Here is a 21,363-nt window from a genome sequence, read left to right on the forward strand (position 1 = left end):
ACTCTGAAGGTGGGGAGATACATGCGAGGCCCCAGTGGGACAAGAGACGGGAGTTCAGTTTTTCCCCATTACCCGATGAGAAGGCAAACTCCACATGACTAATTAAACAAGCAGACGCAGAAGTAGGCATCATGACACCCCGCCTGCAGTCAGGACGCTGTCGTTGTCGTCGCAAGTGAGACAAAACAGAGCCCGGGTAAAAATAAATACAAAAGAGGGGGAGGATGAGGAGGAGCTGTCAGTGGCAGTACCGTCTACAGAAAAAATGTTAATGGAGGTCTGGGCTGGTGGATAAACGGCCTTGCAGGAGCACCAATGAACAAGCACCGTGGCCTCTCATGTACCACTTTGCACTATCTAATTGAAAATTGGGCTGGGAATCTCAGGGGTAACTTGCAATATATTTTACGACTAATAAAGATAATATCGCCAGACCATAATTATGCGGCCCACTAGTATTTCCTAATTAAATGGTCCGTGCCCTTTTAATGTATCAGACCATATTTGGAGCATGTTTAATAATCAGTACTGGTCTTTCACAGAATTTTCTAAGCCTCGCAGCCAAATCCCAACAGATCTGACCTACAACCTAAAGCCGCTGTCCCACTGAGCAGCGAACAACTGCGAGCATTTGCGAAGGCAGCGAAATGTTGCGTTCTCGACAAGAGATCGTCAGGGTTCGCTAAACGGTCGCCAGGAGCTCGCCAACAGTGTGTTTTTTTTTTTCTTGTCGCAAGTAAATTTTGAATTTTCAAATGAATGTTCCTATGAGACAAGAAAAGTAGAGGCCAATGTCTTGCGAACGTCTGGCGAACTATGAAGTGAAGACAACATTTGCTGCCTTTGACAACACTTGCAATTTTTCGCCACTCAGTGGGATCGGGGCTTAAAGCATTGGTTCGCACACATTTTAAACTTGGTACCACATCAAAAATGACCAATCAGTTATAAAAAATGAACAAACTTAATTGTCAATCATGGGTAGAAACCCCATAAAATTTGTCTGCAAAGTAATGGCAATTCTTGACTTATCATGCTTTATCTCGATAAAATGTTAGTAGTGAAACGTGAACTAGCAACAGAGATGAGGGTAAGTCACAAATGTGTCACAAATGTCGCAAGTAAGTCCCAAATCGTAAACTTAAGTCTCAAGCAAGTCACAAGTTTCTGTGGGGAAGATAAAAAACAAACAAACAAATCGAGTTGGCAGCAAATTTCAAGCAAGTCGAGAGTCAAGTCGTTACTAATTTCAACAAAGTCACAAGTTACGTCATAAGATCTTGCACAATTAAAAAAAAAGAGTTAAATAAACATTTTTTCATTGATCATAAAACAAAAAAGGACATTATCTGGACAAATTATCTCGACAATTAACATTAACAATTGAAAATTATTCATGCATGTTACTTTTTTACTCTTGTATAAGTGTCACACTGTTATTGTAATAAAAAAAAGAAATATGCTGAATGTGGGAGTAAATATGTATAATCACCAAATTTTAAAAGAGGCCCTAAATTTCTCTTCTCACTTAAATGTATAACCAGCATCAAGGTCAATATTTTGACCATCTATTTGTAAGATAAAGCGTCAAGCTAATATCTAGCTTGGCTTCACAGTCCGCAAGGCTAGCTTTAGCTGCCTCTGACAGATGGCAGTAAACGTAATATTTGTCTCCTATCTTCGAGTTCAAAATCTTGCACACTATAGTCACAAAGTAGATTTAAATATAAACAGAATGTCAAGTCAAGGAGTTCTCGTCATAGTCAAGTGGAGTCTTTCAGAAGTTTTTGCCAAGCAAGTTGCAAATCATAAAATTAGCAACTCAACTCGAGTTGAAGTCATGTGACTCGAGTCCCCCCACCTCTGACTAGGAACCCCCCCCCCCCCCCCCCCCCCCCCCAAAAAAAAAAATCAGTTTGTTGAGCTACGCAGTGTTGTAAACGCAGAGGACAAAAGCAAGATTCACTTTTAATTAACTGGACTTGGAAGCGCAACGGTATCAATATGATCGTGACGTGTCAGGACTGTTCCATAATGCTGTATTGCATTCTTGATATTTTACTCCCACAGAACTAACACATTCTCTTCATTTTTGAATAACATTGAGGAAAGCTAAAATTAAAAAGAGACATAGCTAATAAGCTTCTCTAACCTTGAACAGCAGCAAGTCTACTCGAGCTAATTACTGTAATTAAAAAGACCTCGGTTCCACTGACAGATCAATGACGTGCGATCGCCTCAGACGGGAAGTAAATCAGACGCAGCAGGAACAGGAGCAAGATGGAACGTGACCACAGGGCTGCGTTACACAATTTACAGGCGGAAAACAATTAAATCGCAGGCTGGGTGTCAGGCTTATTGGGGATTGTGAAAAGCGTCCGCATGAAGACGAGTTTGTACAAATTGTGTGTGCAACACTGTACACAAGAGTGAACACGCCTTTGTTAAAATGGAAATAAAATACAGTGTTCCCGCTGCGGTTTCTCAGATTTTTAAGCAAACGCTTAAGGGTTTTTTTCATACGGTCACTATTCTCATGAGAAAAAAAAGTCATTGAAACAACGATGTGTTCACTTTCTACATGTAATGTAAAAGAGGAATCAGAGGAGACACTTCCTCAAGGGACACAAATAAAGCGTGCAAGATGCACAAGTTATCTGCATGATCATCACATGCGACGCGCACGGAATAACGAGAAGGGAAGGACATGCGTTGAAAAATGTCTGCGCGATGTGCGGACGGCAGCAAAATGGAGCTTAAAAAGAACTTTTTTTTTTTTTTTTTGAAGTTGCAAATGGCGAGTCTTGAAGCGGGCCCAGATGAGTCAGTGAGGAATAACATGCGTCATCAAGGCCAAGCGAACAGGAGAGCGAGACCGGGGGCCAAAATGCAGACTCCCAAGACAGAGTTATGATGACACCTCTGGATTTACATTTCACAAAATGCGGAGACGCCACAGGCAACCGCAGGATTAATATCCAGGTAGATGAGAGAAACTCAGAGTAAAGAGGAGTACGCTCATATCAATTTCCAAAACCTGAACAGTTTTTTGTCCGACACCCAAACATGAGGACAAAAAAATTGAATATAAAGTCAATTTGACACATGGCTAAAATATAATTGATTAAAAGGTGAAATCGGTTTCCACACTTTCCGTTAAATTGTCAAATCTCAAAAATAATTAAATACAAACAAATATTTTCCCAAATAATATGTTTGTGCATTTTCTGTCAATTTGGAAATAATGTCCTGCTCTTGAACAATAAAGAGGTGGCGTGTGGAGTTTGCATGTTCTCCCCCCTGCTTGGGCGGGTTTTCTCCGGGTACTCTGATTTCCTCCCACATTCCAAAAACATGCATGGCAGGCAAATGGAACACTCAAAATTGTCCTTCGGTGTGATTGTGAGCGTGGATGGTTGCTTGTCTAGTTGCGTCCTTGCGATTGGCTGGCAACCGGTTCAGGGTGTCCCCCGCCTACTGCCCGAAGGTAGCTGGGATAGGCTCAGAAAATGGATGGATGATTCAGGATGAATGGACTATGAAAATAATTGTTCGTGAGCATCTCTAAAATGGAGACGTGCCGCTCGATCCATGTGGTTGGTATCAGAATTGTTCTGGGCTGATCTCACACATGGATGAACGGTATCAGAATCGGCAGCATAAAACCCTGATTGGAACATCCCTATTCACGATACCAATGTAAAATATACCGCATAGGAATGTGAATATCATTCGTGAATCAGTATTGAAACGTGTAAAATTGTACACGCACAATTTCCAGATCAACAGTGAATGACTTGGCTCCCGCGTCAGCCCTCCGCGCAAGTTGCACAGACGTTTGTCCAAGTTGTTTTTGCATAATCCTGCTCAAACACAAACAGTGCAGCAATGAAAACATGACCTCCGTGCCTTTGCTAACAAACAGTGAGCGAGCATAAATTGCTTTGAACCTCATCATATTTGCCATTGGGGCCTCTCTGATTGCCCGGTGTACTGGTTGTTATGCTTTACTTTGACTTATCGCATTCCCTGCCGAGACTCGCTGCTGCCCTCGGCCCTTAATTTCCCCCCGCGAGGATCGATAACCGCCGCCGCCCTTTACCCAACTCAAATATTAGCGACCATATTTGTCAGCCGTGGTCGCCAGCAAATGTCACCCTCTAAGGTGACCGCGGTAGCTCTCGCAAAGTTCCCGGCGTCCTCTGTAAAACGCTCTGCCGGTTTGCAGATAAGTAAGGGAGCCGCTGACATTTAATGAGAGTCTCGCTAACTTCAGCAATTGCTGTATGAACGCATTTTAATAGGTCCCTCTCGCATGACGGCTGACCGTAAGGCCACCCACATCCAGCTCATTTAACAGCGACGGGAGGAATACAGTTGATGAATTTGAAAAAAAAAAAAAAAGAGGCGGATTTCATTTCGGTATTATCATTTCATGGTGGGCCGCAATAAAGGCAGGCATCCTTATCTGCGTGCGGCACTATCACAGCGTGATAACAATAATATTAGCAGAGACACACGACTTGTAGACACCCATCTCGTCGCCCGTTTGTGTGGTTCGGGTCTGCGTTAGTTCATTAAAATCACCGGGAGGCTTGAGTTTTAAATGGTTCGAATGTTTCCCTGGAAGCTCCAAGTATGACGAACGACCGACGGTGCGCTTGCACCATGGAAACGCTTCCGGCTTTACAGTGAGACTCCAATTAAAGCTCCAACTGTGCTTCTATTATCGCAGCATTCTGAAGCACAATTCGACCTTCTAATTGTATGGACAGCATTGCGCGCACAATGTGTTATTTTAGCAACGCGACGATGACAGCGTCTAACGACAGTCATTTGCGAGCAGACTTGTCTTTGGTCCTCTTCTTCTTGTTTTCTGCGAACATTCACATCGGCGTACACGGTTACATGATGCATTTTGGGGTTTTTTTGTATAAGATCAAGTTCATGTATGGTTGTCATTCCACTGCTGTTTATTTAATTCTCTACTGCTTAGACAGAGTATTTACTGAATAGAAAAATAAAGTAAACATCCATCCATCCATTTTCTGAACCGCTTTATTTTCACAGGGTCGTCGCGGGGTGTGCTGGAGCCTATCCCAGACGTCTTCGGGCAGTAGGCGGGGGACACCCTGAACCGGTTGCCAGCCAATCGCAGTGCACACAGAGACGAACAAGCATCCGCGCTCACATTCACACCTCGGGACAATTTAGAGTCTTCAATCAGCCTGCCATGCATGTTTTTGGAATGTGGAAGGAAACCGGAGTACCCGGAGAAAACCCACGCAGGCCCCGGGAGAAACATGCAAACTCCACACAGGGAGGCCAAGCCGGGATCGAACCCGGTACCTCTGCACTGTGAGGTCAAGGCACTAACCACTGAACCGTCCCAGTTTGTGGGTTTGTGAAAAGGAAATCACTGCCGACCTTTGTCGAGACCTGACACGGAGGCATGGGACGCACTTTTGCAGCCTGTTAACGATTGTAGCTCACGTGTACCGTCTTAAAATGCTTCTTTCGGACCTCCAGATTGCCATTCTTTGACAGCGCCCTAGGTGAAATGCAGATGAAACAAATTCCTCAATGAGAATAATCAGAACCATAAAAGAAATCGCAGACTGCTGAGCACCAACGACTTCCGGTGATACAGTTCAGGCACCCCTGTAGGTTAAAGGTGACCTGCTTTTTCATTTAATTTTATTTTTTTTAATATTTTTTGTGAAAGTGAGACTGATCGGATGCTATGGGTGCAGTGTGCACTCATACAAAAATATATCATATGAATAACATGCACACAAATATATTTTTTTTTGGGGTGGTGGGGGGGTTCCCCTCTAGACTCCTCAGGATTGACCTAGGGCCAGTCTGCGAGCTACTGGCCAATCGCGATCTGCTGTAGTGGTTCTGCGATATACATTGCCACCACGTTATGTTTGTGCGTGTACAGTAAGCACACCACAGAAAGACAAAAAAAAATATTATTACCGTGTTCAATTCAAAAATCGAAACTCATACAGAGACATGAAAAACATCCGAAGGTTCAGAGATGAAAGCTGTGACAGTGTTTGTCCCTTTGACCATTTGTCTTCTGAAGCACTTGATTGATAAATTGATTTAATTTTTCAAAAATAAAAATAAAAACAATTTTGAGACATTCTTTCACTTAAATGCATCAGCCACAAAATATCCGTCGCCATTAAGAATTCCATCGACGACCAAATAAAATGATGTAAACATGCGCGTCCGTATTTTTGAGTACGGAGCATCAGGGGACACATCTGGCGGAGGCAAGCTCAAGTGTTTTTGTTAAAGGAGCCATCTGTTATTAAAATGGTGGCGTGGTATCTCATACTGCAAGTGAAGGACTCCCGTGTTCCATGCGGTGCTTAATCTTCTCTATAAAAGTTACACATGAAGACAGCTTATCGTTCTCCATTCGTCACAGTACCATGTGCCCCCCACTTTTTTTTTTTTTTTTTGCTCCCCCAGGTTGCTGTGACCTTCATCCAGCTGCTACTGGAACACCGACTCCTCATGCATCTGTCACCCACCGGTCCTGGCTGAAGCTCACTTTCTGTACTTTATAATTAATCACCCAGTGTGCATGGAAAGAAAAAAAAAAGGAGGGAGGGGTGGGGGGAGCAAGCAAGCGATGGAGAGTTGGGGGTGGGGGAACCAACACTCGACAGCAACTATCCTATTAACATAAACCAGCTGGATGTCATATTAGCTGTAAAGCAGAGGTGATAATTAAAAATGATCTGGGCTGGAGCAAATTGGTCAGTTTGGGGATTAACTGTGAAAGGACTGATAAGGATTAATAAAATAAAAAATTAAAAAAAGAAGAATAAATTGAGACCATTGGTGCGGAAGTTAGAACGCATGACCAAAAAATCAAATTCCCCTTTGAGATCAATTAAATTTGGACTCCTTTCAATCCAGAGTCGAAACGCTCGGACTGATGAGTGAATGCTCAGCGCCACCAGTTTGATACGCACTTCTGAAATAACAAATTTGGTCCGATTACCTTTGATTCTCTTCGGATAAATTACCCGTCGATGTGAAAACGCCTGTGTTAATGATTTCGCGCAGTAATTACGAACAATGATTTAAGAAGGTTGGAGACAGATAAATAGTAATAGAATCTAACCTCTGCTTGTGTTGACATCTTCAAATGATCACGTTTACAAAATATTCAAGAACCTGCCATTGGTGGGCCCAAATCAGCTAAATTGAGTCATCCACAAATCAGGCAAAATTCTTTTCAAAAAAAAAAAAAAAAAAGACTGGTTATGATACATATCACACAGAAATCCAAAGGTGACGAAATAAACAAAAGAACAAATTAAAACTGACAAACCTAAGAAAATGCTGATTTCCTGCCAAAAGACAATCCTTTGCTTGTCCAAATCACAAAGCCGCTTTTTATAGATCTTAAAAAAAAAAAAAAAAAAAACAATTTGTGGCACTAAGCCACAAGTGATTACAAAAATAAATGATGGCACACCCACGTTTAAAAAAAAAACAACAACAAATCAAAAAAAAAAAAAAAACAACATTAAAGCTCGGTACAATTCTCATTCTGAATTAATTAGTTTGAGCCTCAGTCAACTTGAAAGGCACCTTACTGAAGGTAAGAGTGATGTAACAGCACGCTGTCGCTTCTCGCACTGGTTTACGACATTTACACCGCAATGAAACCTTGACTCACCCACAATATGTTCAACTCTCAATTCAGCGGGGGTGTATCCCCCCCACGCCCCCCCCCACCCCTCTGCGTGAAACGATACATCTGGTGTTAAGTGATAACTTCCCTCTGAAGTCTTTAAAAGGTTTTGATCGCAATCTATGCCTAATTCACTTATCAAAGCACATGAAAAAAAAGAATTTAAAACACACGAGCACACCCGAGTTTCTTGCCAGTGCAAACAAACGTGATAGCAGCCCCCGGGATCAGAATCAAACCCATTCGCCGCCTCGGCCCACCCAGTGTCAGCTCCTCACTGCTGTTCAGTCGGCGTGAAAATTTGCCAGTGTTACGAGCAGGTGGGCTTGACGTGCCCCCGAGAAAGTAGATAGCATGAATGTATGTCAGTTCGGTTACCATGAGCACAGACGGCTGCCTGTGCAGCACGTACATCAACGGCAGGAACGAAACCGCCGACGGAACGACCACAGCTCCTTCCCCATCAACAGCGAGCAGAAACTTACGGTTTCCTTTCTGATAAGGCGAGGCAGCTTTATTTATCCGCCATCCAACTCAATGTGCTTCACACAAGCGAAGACACGGCACTTCAATGCAAACGCAATAGCAAAATTACCAAAACAACGTACATGGAGAACATTTAAAACACACGGAAGACTTTTAAGTGTAAAGGTTTCTAAAATGGGCGGCCCGGTGAGCAAGCGGTTAGCGCGTTGACCTCACAGTGCAGAGGTACCGGGTTCAATTCCAGCTTCGGCCTTCCTGTGTGGAGTTTGCATGTTCTCCCCTCCGGGCCTGCGTGAGTTTTCTCCGGGTATTCCGGTTTCCTTCCACATTCCAAAAGCATGCATAGCAGGCTGATTGAACACTCAAAAATTGTCCCGGGGTGCGAGTGTGAGCGTGGATACTCGTTCGTCTCTGTGTGCCCTGCGATTGGCTGGCAACCGGTTCAGGGTGTCCCTCGCCTACTGCCCAAAGATGGCCGGGATACCCCCCACAACCCTTGTGAGGATAAGCGGATCGGAAATTGGATGGATGGTTGGTTTCTAAAATTCCGATGAAACTTTTCACCGCCCTCAAAAAGATCAGTATCCGCAGAATCGCCTGACTGTAAAGACAAGACACTTTCATGTAGAGTTTAATTCACATTTTAAGAGCCGTTTTTATCTGCCTGTGCCGTTTACACATAAACCAGCGAAATAAGAACTGGCAGGCACTGAGTCCACTTTCACACAGTGACTGGTTTCACACAGTCATCACCTCACCTGTCATGCTACATCAGCATCTAGGAAGTTGTTGCTTTGTTTTTTTGTAAGCCATGCTTGGACATAAAATCACAGGTTCTCATTTTATGATCGGGTTTAATTACTTCCACCGGCGGCAAAACCCAAATTATGTCTGAATGCACCGGAGAAGTTAAGTCATAAGTACAGCAAATATTTGCAAGTAAATTCCTCCAAAGGGCCATAAATACCCTAACGCTGTGAAAAATAGAATGTAGGTGTGCAATGGTCAATTGGCCCGAAGGATATTGGGGGATCCCTTGAAATAAAAACAATCTTATCCACCGATCTCATCTCCCTCCAAAGAAATCTGAAAAGGTCAAAAAATGTCCACTTCTGCTGTGAGATGATGAAGAGGCGTTTGATTTTTATTTGAGAAAAACGTCTTCATTGCGCAGTTAAAACAACCTGGTTGGTTGTGTTTCACAGACATCACATAAAAAAAAAAAAAAAAAAAAAACGAGATTGAAAGATGCAAGGTGTGTGCTGTTTGTTGGCTTGGAGAAAAAAATATATAAATTGGGATCGGCAAAAAAATGGGAACAGCTGGTAAGGCCGGAAAAGTCCAGAAAATTGTGATCGGGGCACCTCGAATAGGATGCGGTGGTAACCGAGCGCGCCTTCTTGCGACGCATGATTCACACCCGTGACCACATATTCTTACACTACCGTGCAAACTAGTTGTGCGTCATTCATCCCCTCGGAATGTCACATGTCGGTACGGCTATATCACACAATGGTATCCAATAAATGAGTACAATTAAGGTTGAGTACTGATTTTTTTTCACGTCGGACATAGGTTTTAAACAGATGGAATGACTTGCGATATCCCAATACTGATGGAGGTTAAAAATCAATTCTTGAGCCATTTGGCTACGGCTTGACAACATTCAGCGCATTTCTCAGAAAATAATCAAGAGGCGCGACATTAGAAAAGGCGGCATGAAAATGTGTAAAACATTCAGCTGACTGCTTGAGGTGAAAGCAGAAGTACAACTCGGCCGTAATGATGATTGTGTTTGGAAGCCTGCAGCCAAAACAGTTGAAACTGCACCCAAGTTCACTGCAGCAATGGTTGAGTGGTTAAGGGGCAGTCAAAATGATAAAAAGAAAAAAAAAAAAGTCATTTTGGCCAAGACAACAGTTTTTTTTTGGAGGCTAGAAACACAAACCTGAAAGGAACATGATTATAGTTTCCACGTAAATGCTCAGAGTGGTCATCACCGCAACAAAAACAACAATGGTGGACCACAGGGCTTGTCGACTTTCATAATGCTTCGGCGGCAAAGTGTTATTGAGGTGTTTTAGCGCACCGCTACGGCAACCACTGGAGACACTTCACTCACACACGTCTAATTCTAAAGCCACACGAACCAAAGAAGCTTATTCTATATACGAAAATCAGCAGTATTATTATTATTATATTTTTTTTCCCACAAGGTAAAAATGGCAAAAACTCGCCATGGGATAGTTTTTGCATAATATTGTTAATCTTGAATGCATGGACAACACTAACATCCACACATAGATTATTTTAGATACACAAAAAAGGGCCTCAGATTACGCCGGAGTTACATTCCTAGTCCAACACTATTTTACACTAAACGAATGCTAAACGCCATTCATTGAAGGTGCGCCTCATAATCCAGTGCGCCTTTTAGTGTGGAAAATACGGAAAGTACAATATTCGACTTGGGAAAAGAAAAAAAAAAAAAAAAAAAAAAGAGTAAAATGAGTTCTTGGAGAGCTCTCGTTACTGCATGCAGCTAGCCTAGCGCCAAACGTGCCGACAATTGTGTTTTCAGAGGGGGAAAAAAATGAAGTTGTCAGTAACAGTGGCAACGTAAGATGGCTGCCCCTCTGGCTTCAGCTGCGAGGGGCCTATTCGTAGTCCATTCATAAACGGTCTGTGTACGTGTGTGCGTGGATGGACGTTTACTTTCTGTAGCTGGCGTTACGATCGCCTTGTTCAATTCCCAAGCTAGTTGAGATGGATGGGATCAACAGTGCCCCTGCTGGTTGCAGCCAAGTAGCGCACTCCCACTCGGAGGCCTCGATGGCTTCAAATCATCAATCAATATAATCCGCACAACGGACTGAAATTCTATTCATCCCCATCCGTCAGTTAGTAGTCTATGATTGTCATGATTATTATTTTATTATGGGTTGGCTTTTTTGTGTTTTCAGAAGCCCAAATTGGTCACATCGGCACCGCGGGAACGTGGCGAGAAAGACTGGATTCTATTTTGTGGTTGTTTTGGTAGCCTCCAAACAGAGTTGGGTTGAGCATGTCAAAATAAGCCGCGCAAGTCTATGTTCACCCGGAGCAGAGCAAAAAATAAGCAAATATGTCATTTATTTATTAGAATTCGAACACAACAATCGTGCTGACAGAGGTTTAGCGGTAAGGCGTTTCAATTGAGAGCACATCCAAATTCGGGGTTTGCCGAAGGAGTAGAACGCCGCTGTAAACCAAAGACCCCCTGCAGTTGACAATTGTTTCCTTCAAATAGCATGCATGCGTGCGCAAGATATTAATAATAACATAATCCTCACATTGTGCGCTACTTGAAGTAGAGCAGTGCAAGCCGGTGGCAAGCGGCAGTCGCCCGCGAGAGTTGAGGGAGTAAGCATAATAAGTAAGCGCAATCACACCTCGGAGGCCGGTCGAATTTTATCTTTTATCTGTCGAGAATGGAGGAGGGGTGTGCTAAAGTGCTGAGTGGAAAGGGTGTCAAGGGTTAGCCGTGTGAAGTGCAAACAATGCCGCACTGGAACAAGGCGGCCAGATAAGAGGAAAGTTTGGAAGGAGGGTAGCTGAGGACAAAGGCGATGTGGCGCACGGTAGAAGCCCAAGGACAAGGGTGGACGCGGTGAAAAAAAAAAAAAACTGATATGATCAGAAATCCACCTCAGCGCGACTTTCGCCTCGTCGTCAACTAATCCTTGGACGTGAAAAGACGAGACAATCTTCAATCTTGGAGGAGGAGGGGGGGGAGGATGTCATTTCCCCCCAGATTCTTCCGCCAGCCACTTAATGCCAAGCCAAAAACGCCCTTCATGCATCTGTCAACGCTCGTTGTGACCTTCAGCGGGTCGAGGATTGCATATGGCCTTTTACTCATGCGCACCGCACCCCTTTTATGAGCGTTTGATTGCCCGAGTCGGAAAATGTTGGTCAAATGGCTTCCAAGCATCTAACAGTCACGGCTCAAAGGGAAAAAGTAGGTTTATGTTGACATGATGATAGTGATTTGGGTCACATCCTGCTCGGCTGTTTCGGTGGGAGCAGGAAGATTATCTTGTAATTCTAAATGAGCTACTTGCCATGAACCAATTGCATAAACACTAATCATGCATCGGCTTGTTTTCTGGCATTTTTTTTTTTTTTATATTCGCAGGCTTCTGGTTGCTTGTTGCTTGCGAGGATTATGTTGGGTTTTTTTTTTTCCTTTCAAAATGAAAAACGACAGAAGCCAGTAATCCAAAGCAAAACAAAAAAAGCAGAGTTGGGTTTGACCTCGAAAAAATATTCTCTCTGAGATAAATGTGAGGCGCGCCTTCCAAGATGGAAAACAGTTTGGACGAAGAGGAGGAGGAAATGGACAATAAGCGGCCAGAAACTTTGAAGAGCTTAAAGAGCAGAGTTCACTTTGTTGCTGGTCAGACGCTATTTGACTGCATCCGAAAATAGTCTTGAGTGGATCTAACCGCCGACTTTCATTTCCAGAGCGAGTGGCCTACTGCTGTTAAAAAAAAAACTAAAAAAAAAAAAAACCCCACACACAGTCATCCAAATGCCAGTGTCGCTCCGCTCGTACCTAGCAGGACACGAGAATTCCTTCTGCTTTTCGGGATTGTTTTGCAAAGTCTTCTCTCGGCCGCGATGAAGAAGTGCGCTGCGCTTGCCGGCGAGCGGGAAGAAAACATTCATCACCGCTCTCCTCGCCACTGATAAGGTGTCTCTATTTATTCAGAGAGGACCAGATAAAACCTGAATGAAGCATTTGCTGCGGTGACGGCGGGGAAGAGGGTGAGCTAACTTGTGCGCGCCCGTGTGAGCAGATGGCCTCGACTGGGAGAGCATCCTTACTCCGGCAGCCCCCCCCCCCCACCCCTCGAGCTCGAAACAGCGGCCCTCTTTCCTGCTTCCACATGCCCCCAACCGTGTTAATCCATCCCTCTGCGAGACTGTTTGTATAATGTTATTTAAAGGGAAATAATCCCCATGGGGGGGGGCGACATCGCATGTACAGTAGGCCTGTGCTCAAGGGGGGCGGAATGCGAATAAAAGGGACGATTTAGAGAGACAAGCGGCCGGAACAGAGGACTGTTCTAACCGGGCAGATGCACATGGACAAAAACACACAAGGACGAGACGCTGAAAAGAACTTCTGTCCGATTCAACTCCGCCGCGGACAAGAAAGGAGGAAGAAAACGAACACAGACAACACTCACTGCAGCTTCGGCGACTGTCGGCAAGCTGTCCAGAGGTGGGGGGGAAAAAAAAACATCAGCTGTCTGCACATGTTAATGACCAAAATGCATTTGATTCCATATTACCCTCGGGTGACCCCTCTTCAAACCCGCTATTGGGGTCACGCAAACAGGATTGGGTTACATTCTTCGAAAAGGGCGTTGGTTTGTGTTCGACAAGTCGTCTTCATTTCTGTAGCGCAGGAAGTACTTGTACGCAAGTCATCCTCGCCGCAGCGAGGCTAACTTGAATACATACAACAATGCAATGGAAGATGGCCGGCGGCGGCTTCGCTTCACAATATCCCGATAAGTCCAAGTGCGTGATGCTGAAGTATGCTCTCGACGACGGCGCCAAAAGTTCACTTCACACCTACCGCGGCAAAACGGGGCCAAGGAGGAACATTTTTCGCTTCAAGCGCTTCATCCACACAGCAAACTGCTTTGACGATAACGTGCGTTCGGTTTGTCCGCGGAATAACGAATAATAACATACCTCAAGTCATGATCATTGTATCTTTAGGAGTCTGGGGTAGCGCCCCCCCCCCCAGCGAATAATAACATCCCTCAAGTCATGATCATTGTATCTTGAGGAGTCTGGGGTAGCGCCCCCCCCCCCACCTAAAGGGCTTTGAACCCTCAAAAGAGCCAATTGAAGTGCGTATTGCCCGTTTGATTTGATTGTGTATTCACTGCGGTGTTTTAATGGTCCCAAACCGTAATAAGAAAAACAAAAAATGGGTGGGTTGTATCAGGAAGGGCATCTGGTATAAAAACTGCGCCAAACAAATCTGCTGTGGGGACCCCTGATGAGACAAACCAAATGTCACAACAACTGTTTTGTGGTAACTTGAAAAACTGAAGACCCGATTTCAGTCTGTGGTAATCCAACAAGTGGCATGTTTTGAAAATACTTTTACAACATGACGTGACCTATCGGGCATGTATACGTGACTAATTACAAACCAGAAAAAAAAAGTACATTTGGTTCAGTCTGGTGCTCACAAAACATGCCGACCTCAAGTAGCAGAATCCAAAAATAAATGAGGAGCATGTTTTATATGCTCAATAAAGGAAATTCCTTAACATGCTTACAATATATGAGAGACACATAACGTTTTTGTATGTATATACTCTGCTTTTGTCAATGTGAATAAAAACAGAAACAATGACTCCCATTCATTCCATTTTTTTTAAGAGCACTTGTAAGGTCACGGGTAACTTGAGCCTAATCCCAGCTGGGTTTCGGAAAGAGTCACGCCACAAGTATGAATCACATGGGCCCTACAGAATACATTATACTACGACTGAAAAACAATAAAATACTGCAAGCACACCTGAATTGTCATGCGGTACTTGGGGATTTCCCATAGCAGAGTCCAAAACTGATTGAGTGACACATTTATTACCCATCCACTCATTTGCTGTGCCATTTCTCCTCACTACTCATGCGAACAACCCTGAACTTGTTGCTCGTCAACCTCGGAGCACATAAAGCCATACAACGATTCACAATATACGAATTAGAGCACAGGTGTCAAACTCAAGGCCCTGGGGCCAGATTTGGACCGGCCACACCATTTTATGCGGCCGGCGAAACAAAATCAAGCGTGTCGGCTTCCATGATACTTGCTAAAATCTGGACCAAAACTTCATGTAACGTTGTTTTTGTAATTCAAGTAAAAGCTGGCGTACCCAGAAGAAAAAATAAAAATAAAATACACGCAACCACCGGGGAGAACCTGCGAAGTCCACACAGGAAGGCCAGAGTCCGTCTCACAGTTCTGTCTTGCCAATCAACCATGCACCACCTTTGATAGGTTCAACAGAAACATACACTGGCATGCAACCATCCTTTTTCTATTGAGCTTTTCCTCATTCGTAATGGGGAGAACGGGCGCCTCACTCTGGACGAGACGATAATTCACATGTATGGACAATTTACAGTTTTCAATGAACCTAACGTGCATGTTTTTGAAAGGTTAGACGAATCCAAACTGAGACTTCATGAATGTGTGGCAGACATACTCAACACCACAACGCTGAACGCAGCACATTGCAGCTCGGGTTCTGACCAGAACAAAGAGGTCAGGACATATTATTGCTCCAGTCCTCGAGAATTTACACTGGCTCCCGATTTAGAATACATTTTAAAACTGTGCTACCAGTCTATAAATCACGAACCGGTTTGGGTCTTGAAGAGATTAAAGAAATGCTGCTTGGATAGAAACCAAGTAGTGCTCTGAGATCTGCCTCCGTGGTTCAGCCCAGAGTTCAAAGTAAACATAATGAAGCTGCATGTAGCTGTTATGCTGCACACAGAGATTGAATAACTTTGAAATATTTTTAAAGCGTTCTGTTTAGGGGTTTTAATGGTGTCAATATGCTTTGCGGTAATGTTTGTTAACTACTTTTGTTTTCTCTGCTTTGCTTAAGAATGGCGTGACTGTACTGTTGTGTTTGTAAATGCTTGGTAGTTTGATTGAGTGAAACACATTGCCTTGTTTATGGAATGCGCTGTATAAACAAAACTGACTTGCCTCGTCTTACAACGTGCTGCCTGACATTAGTGTGTCACGCCTGGGCATGTTTGGCCGTGCACTTTGCATGACTTAATCACACTGAATTGCCTCATCTTGCGTCGAAACTGTCATACCCAACTACCAGTTTGGCTCGGAAGCTCCAAACATGTGAAACCCTGCTTGAAAATACCAGAGTCTGAAGCTGAATGGCATCCCCCAGTTATTATGATCCATTTTTACACACATCACATGACACATGGGCACAATGCAATCCTGTGTGATCTGTCAATGCGAATGTTCTGAAAACTTGCTGGTTTAGTCTACCAGACAAACAGTGAAAACGATGCACGCACGATCCCAAGCAAACACTCCCCTCCCCAAGAAAAAAAAAAACTCACCTCGGAGAAGGAGGGAAGAAGCTTCAATGCCCAAAAGCGGTCAAAAACAAGTCCGCAAATAACATGAAGCTCCCTGGTTGTTGTGCTTTGAAAAAAAAAAAGTCAATTCACATGTTCCTCCCCGTGGTGTGATTCTCAGAAAAAGGCACTAATTCCTTCCTGTTCAAAGCTCTTCGCCGGGCATCGAAAACGTCAGCGACACGGAAGGAGAGGAAAAGAGAGGGGGGGAAAAAAGTCTCTGCCAAACGCGCTTGTTGGGGTTGGCGATAGCGGAGAATGTTCCTTCCACGCCCAGGTACCGAGTCACATGGTCACGTCCAGGTGTGCTTCCTGGAACCGCGACACACCTGTGGGATCCGCTCGCTCGCGGAGATCCGGTCGAAGAGGAGCGAAGAGACGGGTGGGTGGGAGGCGGGTGGCCGACTCACGTTGGCTCGCGAACGACTACGGGAAAGTCCGCGCTTCGGTGTGCCCGCCGCTGCCGCTGCCGCTGCTGCCGCTGCTGCTCCCCGCGAGTCGCAGCCGGCAGAGAATGAGAAGGATGAGTCCGGATGAGTGGCGAGCTGCAAGGCAGAAAGTCGACTGCGAGTTGGGGTTGTCTCTGTTTGAGTCGCTGGGATCTTTTCCGCGGGAGGTGGGAGCGGCGGAGTGCGGGGGGGGGGTGATCCAACCAACCAGCGCCGAGTCCGGACCGAGGGAGGCGGTTCCTCGCATCGGGAAAATGGCATAACAGCGGTGCCTTGATTGGCGAGTTGAATTCGTCCCAAGGCCGCGCTCGTAACTTAAAACACGCGGATCTCAAATGATATTTCCCGCCGAAATGAATGGAAACGACATCATCAGATCAAATCAATCACTAAAGCAGCCTGTCACCAGCTGAAAAATTTTACAGACCGAAGGCTTATATGCTCCAAGCAGACCAGGAGAAGCGTATCCATGCTTTTACCCCCATGAACAGAAATCCGGCATTCTCAAACCCTTGATTTTCACAATTCTTTGAGAGCAATTCTACATTTAAATGATATATTTGGAATAATACGCCTTACTTCCACATAATAGCAAGCTTACAACGTTGGTGAGAAGTCATTGTGTATCATAGCATCTACAATCATGATTTAATAACATAAAAATGAATGTGCCATCGATCACAGTATGCAAAACGGTGTCGCCCATCAGCAAGAGTTGATCACTTCGACACTCTGTTTGCTAGCCAATCAGCCGATCAGTGCATCGATAGAAGAACTCTGATATTGCACAAAAACTAAGCATCGGCAATGATAATCGAATTACCTAATATATTAAGCTCAGAAAAAACATTGTTTTTTATTTAGACTTGATCCTGCTTATATTGTGAGTGTTTTGGGCAATGTTCTGAATATGTGTGTATTTTACTTCATGAAACCTTGACTGTGGATGGTATGATCAACAGATTACAAAACAAACATGGTGATAAAGGCAATTAGCGCTTATGCTGAATGCAAATGGAATAACTTGCCAAGAGAGCTTAAGTCAGTCCCAAGAATACATGTGTTTAAATGCGTACTTGCGGTCAAAAACTATGTATACTCAATTTGTATTGATTAAGATATTTTGATCATTTTAAATACCAATTTAACAATACGGGTTCAGTAATTTTCACCAAGCAAGTCTTTGTTTTTCCTTTGCTGCAATAGTTCCCTTGGTAAATAAAAAGGTGTGATGCTTTTGTTTGTGTGACATATATAAATACCGGTGCAGCCCCCCTAGACACACCAGCATTTTATTTTGTAATGTGTTTTTAATAATAATATATCAGTCTACAGTAGTGATGCATTAATTCCTTTGAACCTTAAGATCACTGAACTGTGTAGCACATATATCAAACCCTCATGTTGTCACGTACGCAATTGAATTTCTATTTTATTTGCATTTAGTGTCACTCAAATGTACTACAAATTTTGCATCTTGATATTCGTGATGGCTAGTAAATGCTATTGCTGCTACTGCATACCAGAATCCGCTTTGGGATCAATAAAGTGTACGTGCAATCTATCATGCTGCATGCAGCTTTTTAGTTTGTTTCATGCATTGATTTGAAAAGTGAGCCACAGGAATAAAGCAAAAATGAATTCCGTGCTTTATGACCTTGAATCTAATATCATGCAGCCATTTTGGTGAAGTAAGTTTTGTACCTTCTGCTGGAACTCGGTGTCACTTCATGTCACTTATGCGAATGATTTATAGGCATGCAAATGAGGCTGCCTGTTTGGGGAGACGCTCGGTGTCTGCCAGGGTGGACTGGCGATGTTGTGAGTCTCACTGGCTGAGAGCTGACACAGGCACAAATCTGGCAGAGATTCACGTGGCGGGATGGGGGGGGGGGGAATGGCCTTCACAGGTCTTCACGTTGACTGATGAGCTCCTGGAGAATGTAGGCCAAGCCAGACAAGTGTCAGGCGAGCAGACACCTCAAGACACAACCCTCCCAACCCTCTCTCTGCACACCAAATCACAAGCAGGAGGGGTGTTCAATGTGTCCGAACGTGTCTGACGGAAGAATAATGAGGCTACTTACTCTCAGAAGTGCTAGCCTAAATGGATGTCGCTAAGCAAGAAAGGCTAAGTGAAAACAGATGTTGAGGTTTACCTATGGATGAAGGGAACTCCAATTTGTCTTACCCAAAAACGTCACTCAAAGACTGTCAATTATCTTCAGTCTTACAAAAAGATGTGTCTTACGTTCATTGAAGACTCTAAATTGCCTTCACTGATTGCAAGAAAGTCCTTGGAGATGGGTAGAATAGAAGACTGAAAATTTGTGTTCAATATTTGTGAAAACAAGTATGCCAGGTTCGTTGAAGTCTCAGTTGTCTTCAGTTTACAGAAGCATGAATACTAGGTTCATTAAAGACTTTCAACTGCCTTCGATGTTTGAAAAAAAAACGTGTAAATTAGGCTCGTGGAGACTCAGTTAACTTCAGTTGACAAAAATATGTGCGATAGGATTATTGAAGACTCGGTTGTCTTCTCTGGCTACAAAAACATGTAAGATAGGCTCATTTGTGACTTTTAATTGTCTTCTGTTTACAAATACAAGTATGTTCGGTTCATTGAAGAGTCTCAAGTGTCTTCAGTATTTACAAAAACATCTGTTAGGGTGATTGAAAATGCTCAAATGCTGTCAGTGTTTACAAAAACTAGCATGTTTGGTTCATTAAAGTCTCTCACTTATCTTAAGCTTGGAAGAAAAAACATGAATGCTGGGGTTTATTGAAGCCTCTCAATTGTCTTCAGTTTACAAAAAACGTACCGTAAATTGGGTCCATTGAAGATTCTCAAATGCTTTCACTGTTTACTAAACAAATATAGGCTAATAAAAGTCTTTCAGTTGTCTTCAGTTTACAAGAACACTTGTATTAGGTTTACCGAAGACTCAGTTATTATTATTAGTTGTCTTCAGTTTTCAAAAACAAATATGACAGGTTCACTAAAGATTCAAGTGCCTTCACTATATAAAATAAGAATGTTAGGTCCATTGAAGTCTCTCATGTGTCTTCAGTTTACATACACAAAAAACATTCATTGTTTGGTTCACTGAAAACTCGCAATGGTCTCTACTTTTCAAAAACAAGTACGTTAGGTTCACCAAAGACTGTCAAATGCGAATTGGGATGTTGATCTGCGCTGTATCTTTATGTAGCACACATCGGGATGATGTGTTATCACGCCCCCCTGGTGTCAAACGGTACCATTTTGTCATGCAGTGAACGAATTTGAAAATGTCTATCAACACACATGATAGAACATCATTTATGACAGCCAATCTGCTGTTGTCCGATGTGGAGAAGTGGACAAGTCAGACTCAAGGTTCGATCCCGAGATTGTGCCGTGGCGTTATACTGCCCCCTTTTGGTCAGAGCCTGCACATTCCTTGGAACGAACTGCCTTAAGATTTGACTTGCACGTCACCGAATAGCATTCTTTGGAGATCATCACAACACTGATGTTAGATATCCTAGGGTCCAGACATTCAAAACTACATAAATGACACCATGGATGGCGAAACAGAATGTCATTTTAAACCAGTTATAGGAATAAAATTATGCAAGTGACCCAAAATCAAAACAACTGCATCCACACATCGTTTGGGACTCTATGTGCATTTGGTTCCCTTTTGCTTGCATACAGAGCAAGGATGCAAAAACTTTAGCTTTGCCGTGACCCTGAATAGAACATAAACTATGAAAAATTCATGGATGGATGCTTATGTTTTCTCCCAAAGGGAGCCCAGGTATACTCTCATGATTTAGTTTTGCTCCAGATCATCATGATCTACCGTGTGTGTTCTGTTATTTCTGTGTGACGGTTGTGCAATATTCTTGCTTGTGTCAAATCCAAGATGTGGTGACGACAGATGGAGTGATTCACAGACGCCGGGAACTCGTCATGGCGGTAGATGGTGGAAAGGTGTGAAGAATAATTCAGCGGGGACACCGGGGGAAATGTATTTAAAGCAGACCTGGTGCTGATTTCACTGGCTGCCGACTGACGAGCCTTACTAAGTGGTCCTCAGTCTGTCAATACTTTTCATGAGTGTATCAAGGAAGTGGCTTTTACAGTATGGGAGTTGAAGCTTATGACTACTTTGGGGTAGAAGACTGGCAAAAACTATGTGCGACAACAAGACATCAGGTTAGTCAGAGAACAGACAGACGGTCTTATGGCGGCAGACTAGGAATAAACACCAAGTGGGAAGCAGCAAGATGGCAGCAGTTGGGGGGGTGAGAACAGAATGCAAGCACCAGAAAGTAAAAGACTGGAATCAGAATCGAGGCGTCATCTTGTGTGGCTGTATGGTACATGTAGCGTTATGCTGATATGCTGTATGCTTCTGAGCAGAGCACTGAGGTAACCTTGCACAAGGCACTGTGATATTTGTTTGCCTTATCAGATGTTCCTGTCACTCCACACAAGAAAAATGTCATTGTTATCCCCCCCCA

The 21,363-nt window shown here is 43.6% G+C and overlaps 1 protein-coding gene across 2 annotated transcripts in view; it reads right to left on the reverse strand.

The window, feature by feature from the left end:
- Window positions 1–17,035, reverse strand: part of plxnb2b (plexin b2b) — a 194,578-nt gene extending 177,543 nt beyond the window's left edge. For both annotated transcript variants that reach the window (XM_019893346.1, XM_019893345.1), the window contains exon 1: window positions 16,385–17,035. The gene's annotated coding sequence lies outside the window, so the exon portion shown is untranslated. The remainder of the gene's footprint in view (window positions 1–16,384) is intronic.
- Window positions 17,036–21,363: the final 4,328 nt, after the last annotated feature.

Source organism: Hippocampus comes, unplaced genomic scaffold, assembly GCF_001891065.2.
Source record: "Hippocampus comes isolate QL1 unplaced genomic scaffold, H_comes_QL1_v1.1 scaffold62, whole genome shotgun sequence".
In the NCBI taxonomy this organism is placed as follows: domain Eukaryota; kingdom Metazoa; phylum Chordata; class Actinopteri; order Syngnathiformes; family Syngnathidae; genus Hippocampus; species Hippocampus comes.